Here is an 8107-nt window from a genome sequence, read left to right on the forward strand (position 1 = left end):
AGCAATTATGAAAATAATGAAGGCTACCCATGTTGCTTTCTTGTGTCAAGTCACTTCATTAAGTTATCACTGACATTGACCCTTACAATGGAAATTAATGTAAGGCTGTAATGAATTAAACCAAGACAACAAATGCATACATTCAAGAAGATATGATAAAGACTTTGTGTACTTGTTATGTACTGTGTTTTTAGCAGAACAGCAGCATGCTGGCTGACTAAAGGTTGCAAGATATCTATTAGCGAACTCGAGCTACCTGCTAACACAAGTCCTGTTCCTACCCTGAGGCAGCTATTTCCCAATATCTTTTTCATTTTTACACAAGGAACCATTATTTGACTAGCTACACACTTTATTTGACTAACTACACAATCTTCAGTATTCTGTGTCTGAGGGACCTTCAATTTACCTATTGGAAACAAAATGTGAGATAAAGGCAGCAATTCAGAGGCAATTTATCATGGGCCTGCCATCACATTACTGTTGGTCCAGAAGGCTCTTGGGTGAGGCTTTGAAGGCTGAGAGGTGTGAGAGCTGAAGAGGGGAAGTGCATAAAGTATTAAATGGATATTGGCACAGAGCACAAGTAAGCATGTTAGTTCCAGATAAGGGCCATTCTTTTTCTGCTGAAAATAAGAGAAAAACAACCATGTGAAAGATATGAAGGATGTTGGCTGTTCCAGCAACTCTAAATGAGAACATAATATATCAACAGCAGTGTGGAAAGGACAGATAACAAATGTTGACCCAAATGTTTGGTCACTTTGAAGCATGGCCATTTTCAGGCCAAAACTAAATGAGAAACACTTAGCTGAAGGACAATGGAGACCTGTGGCAGAACTGCTGTCATGTTTGCTACAGTATGGTTGACTGACTTTCTTTCTAACTAATTCCTACAGAATTAGACAGACTCATAAGGCATATGGATGTAGAGAATAGATATTAAGATACAGTTTGGAGCTGACAGAGAAGTTGTCAGTATGATATAGGCCTATGGCCATAATAAAGACTGGCAATCATTGTTTTTGTATACTTCACTGTTTTATCTAAGAATAAATAATAATATAGTTTGTTCTATCTGTAATATTTGCATTGCATGCATGTTTGACTATTAACTGGCATTGCTTTACTATTTGTATAGCAGTGTTTTTATATATGCCAGCTGTTGCTGTTATTGTTATGTTTCTCTTATTATTATTGTTAAAAGGAGGGACAAAAAATGATGTTGTGACATAACCAGTAATTCAGACATCCCGGCGGTTTATATGCAGTCGGTGCAGGCCTGTTTTTTGGCAAGGGTTTTTGTTTAGAGCAAATCCCCTTTGTGTGGGACACAATGCTGAAACCAACTAGCTCATAATTAATGTAGCTTGGCAAAGACCTGCCCAGTGCACCTGGGGAAATGGGAGTGGAAGAGGGACAAATGGATGAATGGTTACATGGGAGTCATATAATTGCGATTTGCCTGATTGTTACCACCTCACAATATGTTTGTGGTCTTTTACATACTGAAGATAAAAACATTTTTTTGGGACGGCTTCAGTTATTAACTCTGCAAAAGGAAGACCATATACCACTACTCTACATAGTAGACTTCATTACAGCTTTCAGCTGTAATAAGTACCCTTATAGCTTATCTGATATTTTTATGGGAGCACTATGTTATTATGCCCGTGGAGCACTGTAGCTGCCCAATTTGTTGCCCTCCCCTATTTTTACACCCACATCAAGCACCTTGTGGGAAATAGGCAAAGAATAAACGTTGAGGTGACAACATGTCATATATGCCTCTCCGGTATACATCGTACTTTGATCAGTAAAAAACAAACAAGGCCTCATATACAAGGAGATCTGAGTGGGGAGACAAAGGATCCATTTCAACATGTTAAACTAGCTTTTGAGCTAAGGCCTCACCAAACAGCACTTCAAAGGAATTTCCATGTCAGTCAGGGTTCAAAGGCCCGCTGAAAGACCCGCTCTGTGCCCAGATCTGTGCCCTTGGACCCTGCAGCTCTGATGTGCCACATAGTGGCACCCTTCTCTACTTTGATGCCCACATTGTTACTGAGTCCTATGGAAGTAATCATGCATGCTCTGTTTATGCTTGATCACAGCCCCAGTGAGAGCAGGGCATTACGACTGCCGTGTTATGCGAAAACACTGCGGGTCACTGGAGATGACTGAGATCGGCCTGAGATACACAGAATTCACTGTGGGGTCTCCTGTGCAACAAGAACCAAAACAATGATGACGCCAAGGCGAAGCTGAGAGGGATGTCTTACATGGACAGAGCTGCTGTGTGAGTATGTAGTGTGTAGTGACAGCAGTTCTGATTAATTCTGTCAACTGACAAGCATTACTGTGCGTGAAAATACAAAAAGCAAGCTTCAGTCAAATGCAATCAGTATATGAACAAATAAATTTGATTCATGATGAAAACCAAGACAATAAACAAATGAGTGAATAGAATATCTTGGAATTAAGCCAGTGGAAGTCCCAGATTTGAGCCAACACGTTTTGTTTTTATAGACATTGGCTCCCTCTTTTCTTAACACCGCCCTTCCCTTCTCCTCTTCCTCCTCCTCCACACCTCTCTCTCAGGTCACAGTTGGAAGACCATTAAGAATACGCTTTAGTACATCCCCCAGCATGCCAAATAAAGGGGGCGTTAAACAAGAGCCCTGCCATTACCATTCACATAAGTGTGTGTTTGTGTATTTGTGTGTGTACCAGGGGGTGATTGTTGTGTCTGTTGTAGTTGAATGTACTCTGCCAAGCCCTTAGGTCAGTCAAGACGAGTTATTTCCAGCCTTATTTAGGTTATGGTATAATTAAGGGGTTCCTCTCTGTCGAATTTCATTGGTCTCAATACACAAACGCAGCAGCTCTTTACGCTCTCTGGGAACAACAGGCAGGTGTGATCAGTAACAACAGGATGACAGGGTTCAACACCTCTGCTCCCCACTGACTTCCTCTCGCACCCCAGATCCACATTCAACCACACCCAAAGCAACAAGCCACACAACTCCCAGTATGTCTGCCAATGTACAGTATATGTGCACAAAAATGTGGGAATGTGAATGCTCTGTGTTTGAGTGGATGTGGGCTTGCTCTCTGGTTTTAACCCCTGAATACCTTCACTGAGGTAATCCATTTATCTGTAGGCGTGCTCATCTACTCAGACAATTGTAGTTAACCCTAAACAGTTGCTGATAACCCCTAAACCTAACCCGTGACCTCTGACCTTCACCTCGGGGCTCTTCAAACAAGACATTGGCCTCTAGGGATTCAACACACATATCTTTAACGGGTCTCTTTTTTCTCTCTCTGTTTTGCTTTCTCCTTCTTTGGGTCAAACTCTACTCTTCTATCTTGTTCTCCAGTCTCCCTCTGGTTTTTGTTTTTTAGGCCGGCCCAAGATAATCCTTTGAGCCTGTTTCCTTTAGAGCCCATACTGAGTTTTCACAACACAGAGCCAGAGGCTACTGTGATGTACACGTGAGGAGTAAACGGCAATGCCTAGATCTGTTTATTTAAGCTTATCTGGGCTGGGCGATACTTCTCCTGTGTACACAGTATAGTATTTTACAACGGATATCTAAAAAAAATCTGATTTTTTTCCCCACTCAACACCGAACGTGACAGAAATAGTTGTGTAACAATTGAAAAATGTAAGCTTGAGAGAGTAGTTCAAACCCTGACTCCTTTTCAGCACAATGTTGGTTGTGAATCTCTGCTCGATGGTTTCAGAAATTGAGTTTCAGGTTTCAGAAAGAGTGTTTTACTACACTTTCAAACATATGTATTTCCATCACAAAAAATATCTAGTGTGTTGTGATGATTGCCCAGGTAAGGAAAAGGAGAGAAAAAAATAGATATTCATTTTGCTAACTTTTCCCAATTTTTGTTCAGTCTTTCTTGCAAAATACTTACAAAATACAATATAACAATATGAAGTGTGTAATATTGTATCAATCATTTCATCAGTCGTCAGGTCCTGCAGAACCAGCTTATTAGTTATTTATATGGGGTTTTACCATTGTGACTATTTATGTTTACAATACACTGTAGTCAGAATTACCTGGGCAAAACAGGGGTGTGATTTGTTCTAATAATAATAATAATACTTTTTTTGTATAGCGCTTTAAAAGGTACTCAAAGGCACTTTACATGGTAAAGACAGACACAATAAAAGAAATAAGTATGTAAACAAGGCAGAGAGATGACATTATTAGTTGTGTGTGTTTTGGTGTGCTGTGCTTTTGTTGTCAAGAACAGAAAGGCCATTATACTGACACCCTGATTTTGACCTTTAATTTATCGTTATCAAAGTCTGAACCGCTTCGATGCCACGCCTTTCCATATTTTCATGGCATAGTAGATTTCCATGTGTATTGTTTATTTCCACCCATCATTCACTACTATTTAGGCTCTCTCGCAGGCTCTTGGTAAGTCCTTCAGATCCTGTTCATCATGTAAAGTGGTTAATAAAGGCTCAAAGAGAGTGATAAAAGGTAGTAATAATACTAATTGGTGGTGAATGCAGTGCTTCTAAAGTGTTATATATGTGAGTAAACAGAGGCTTGGGTATTTTCAATGAGCTCAGCCAGAGTGCTCTCTCTTTCTCACAGAACAGCCTAGCAACAGCCCGTCCTTCCATTTTACTGGGTTTTGACCAAATAACTCAGCTGGCCATCGCAACTCAACATTGGTCACTCATCCTTTTGTTCCCTCTCTTTTCTGCCTCTGCCAAACATGCCAGATCTCCATGTGTCGGGGAGAGAGGAAGGAAGGGAGAGAGGGTTTGCACGTGATTTCCAGAGAGCAGAATAAACCCCATGCTGTCTTCCCATTTATCTGACCCACATTAAGTCATTTCTCCCTTATTCTGCCACTCCTTCAAAGAACACTTCATACTCTCAGCAAGGAATAGCTTGACTTTTGGGGAAATATGCTTACTTACTTTTAGAGTAAGATGAGGAGATCGATACAAATCCAAAGTCAAAGTATATGCTGAATGTGTAGCTTCAGTCAGCGGGTCAGCTCAACTTAGCATAAAGACTGGAATCAAGAGGAAACAGTTAGCCTGGCTCTGTCAAAAGGTAACAAAGTCTGCCTACCAGCACCTCTAAGCTCATTGTTTAACATGTTAGATTTTGTTTGTTTAATATGTATAAAATATGATGTTTAAATCTGGGGGGTAATAATGTGTCAGTCTTTTATTGGCCAGTTTACAGCCCTTAAAATAACTGGCTGATGGCTCTAATTTCATATTATATGGACATATATGAGAGTGGTAGCCTATCTACCACTCTCTACTTTAAGATATCACATAATAAATGATGTGATATCTTAACTTATTAACTTATTATTTCCTGCCACCTCAGAGGCCTGCCCACACTGGAGGGGAAAGATGCTCGCAAATAACATAACTACCAAAAGGAAGAACCCAGAACAAGTTCTTATAAGCTGCCTGACATTCAGTACCTACATGTGCAGCAAGCATTTTCTCCCAAGTGAATTTTAGGCTAACTAAATTTCTGTAAGTTAAGATGAAGCGTTTTGACATTGTGCAACTTCTGTTGCTGCAGTATTACGTTTGCAAGTGCCTTAGCTAACTACAGTAGCTTGTAACAACCAACTTCCCATCATCATTCGAATTATCATTCGCACCCCTGGTGGACATATGGTGCAAAAATAATCCTTTGACATGCTGAAATCTGATGTTTTTGTTAGCATTTCAGCCCTTGGGTGCATATTGTGGTGCCAGCACTGATTGTTTTCCCATCTGGTGGGCGTGGTTTTCATAGTATGATGCATTGAGTTCCGTCTCTGTGACGTGTGCCCCAAATGTCCAGTCGTTCACACAACTTCTCCAGGCTCCAAAGCTTCCCCCCACAACACGAGAAACTGGGCCTTTGGCTCGGGGGTTCTGGGGGCCCAAGGGTGCCTTGTTTTACCAACAGGTCCAGTGCTGCAGCAAAAGGCTGGCTGCATTGTTATGCAACAGTTTAGTGAGGATGAATAGGTTCCTGCACAGGCCAAGTGAATGCCAGGGGAAATGATGGGATGGGAGAGTAGCAACTAGGGTTAATCCAAGAGGGAGTCCCCTTGGGGCCTGGGATCTCATAATTCCTCCATGTTTTCCTTTCAGCCTTAAATGTGTGGGTTGAATGTCCATCACAGCCACAGAGAGAGCAGAAAGGAGGAGGTTAGGGTCTGTGGGTGCAGCAGCAGAGCAGACTGGTTAATCCCTGCAGCCCCAACATGAGGGCCAGCCAAAACTCTTGGGGTCCTTTCCCTCATTTTTCTTACTTTGCTAACCTCTCAACTGCTAATCTTCTCTTAACTTCCTACTCTCCTCTCCTCTCCTCTCTGCCAGCATGGCCGCCCTCAGGCAGCAAGCCAACAGTCCCACTGTCTCTCTGTGGGTGACCTCACTGGTTGGCACCGAGAAGCAGGGGGAGAATAATTAGGTTTAGATGGTTGAAGTAACCATGTGTGTGTGTGCGTGCATCTTGAGCGGTTGTGTGGTGATGTAGAAGGGAATTTGCAAGGGTTTACTCGATATGAAGCACGTAGACGTTACAATCACTACTCAAACGTAACCCAAGGGAAATAATGCAGTGGATCTGAATGCTTAAATGAAAGGCTTTAAACAATACAGGTAAAATAAATAATGCAGATCACATTTATTGAGCAAATTCTGAGTTTAGGTGACAAAATGCAATACATTTGGCCCTTTCAATAAAGCAAAATGTTAAGTGTTGGGACAAAATAAAAAAATGCATTAAAGCCAGAGTGGCATGAAATGAAGAATGTGTGGTTTGGAAGGTGGGGGAGAAAGAGCAGGAGGCCCTGCTTTAATAACTCACTATAGACTCCATACATGACCACCCCAGCAAAGCCCATCCGTTCACTGCCCTTCGTGCTATATACACAGCCTACTTAGGGAGAAGTCTTTGTTTGTACGACGCGCTTTGTCAATCTCTATTTAGTGGCTTCTTTACAACAGACCTGGCCCTTTGAATATTAACTGTGTGATCACTCTTGCCACACAAGCAGCCGCTCAGGACCCCCTATCAGCGCAGCCCAGCTCCCCTGCACTCTGCTCCAGGGCTTTGTGCCCAAACCACAGCTTGGTATACAGACTCTTGTGGTCTCTCATCAGCCAGTTGGGGAGACATTTAGTTTCCATTGCTTCGTTGACATCATTTATGGAGCGTTTGATTCATTCCACATATAAGGAGACTCTAAAGCACAGATCAAATATGAGAGGAGTCTTTCATTCCACAGAAAAGAGACCAAGACATTGAACAGAAGGAGGGGAAGAAAAGGGCTGATTTGTCTATGTATGTCACTGTGTCATTGTGAGCCTCTAGTGGAGTGCGACTGTAGTTCTGGCTAGTGTAATGACCATAGCAGCTGGGGCAGGAAGGCCACGCGGGGTGGGAGAGTCTGGGCTGGTGTTTTTGCAGGCCAATAATCCCCTTTATTGAGTCTCAGGAAATCCTAATTGGAGACGGAAGTGGCTCTAGTGGCCAGATGTGCAAAGACAAACAGAGTCGACCCAACCCCCCAAGGACAACTGACCACAAGCCCCTCGGCCTCCCTGCCACCCTGCTGAGTTTAATTTAAACACAGCTCACACACACACACACACACACACACACACACACACACACACACACACACACACACACACACACACACACACACACACACAATATGCAAGGACAACTGTCCACATACATCTCTACAAGCTTCCCCTCCATCCAACCTGTTGGACACACACACACACACTCTCACACACACACACACACACACACACACACACACACACACACACACACACACACACACACACACACACACACACACACACACACACACACACACACACACACACACACACACACACACACACACACACACACATGCACATATGCATCCAAAGCTTAAAATGTATTGATAGTAGAAAGCTTGATAAAAATAGCAAAGTGTCACTTCGGACAAAAACAGAGTGAGGGTGCAGAGTTCAGTTATGCCTCTCTCAATCGATAATAAAGCAGGAGCTCTAGCCAATACTGCTACAAAATTACACAGT

This window comes from Anoplopoma fimbria, chromosome 4, assembly GCF_027596085.1.
Source record: "Anoplopoma fimbria isolate UVic2021 breed Golden Eagle Sablefish chromosome 4, Afim_UVic_2022, whole genome shotgun sequence".
In the NCBI taxonomy this organism is placed as follows: Eukaryota; Metazoa; Chordata; class Actinopteri; order Perciformes; family Anoplopomatidae; genus Anoplopoma; species Anoplopoma fimbria.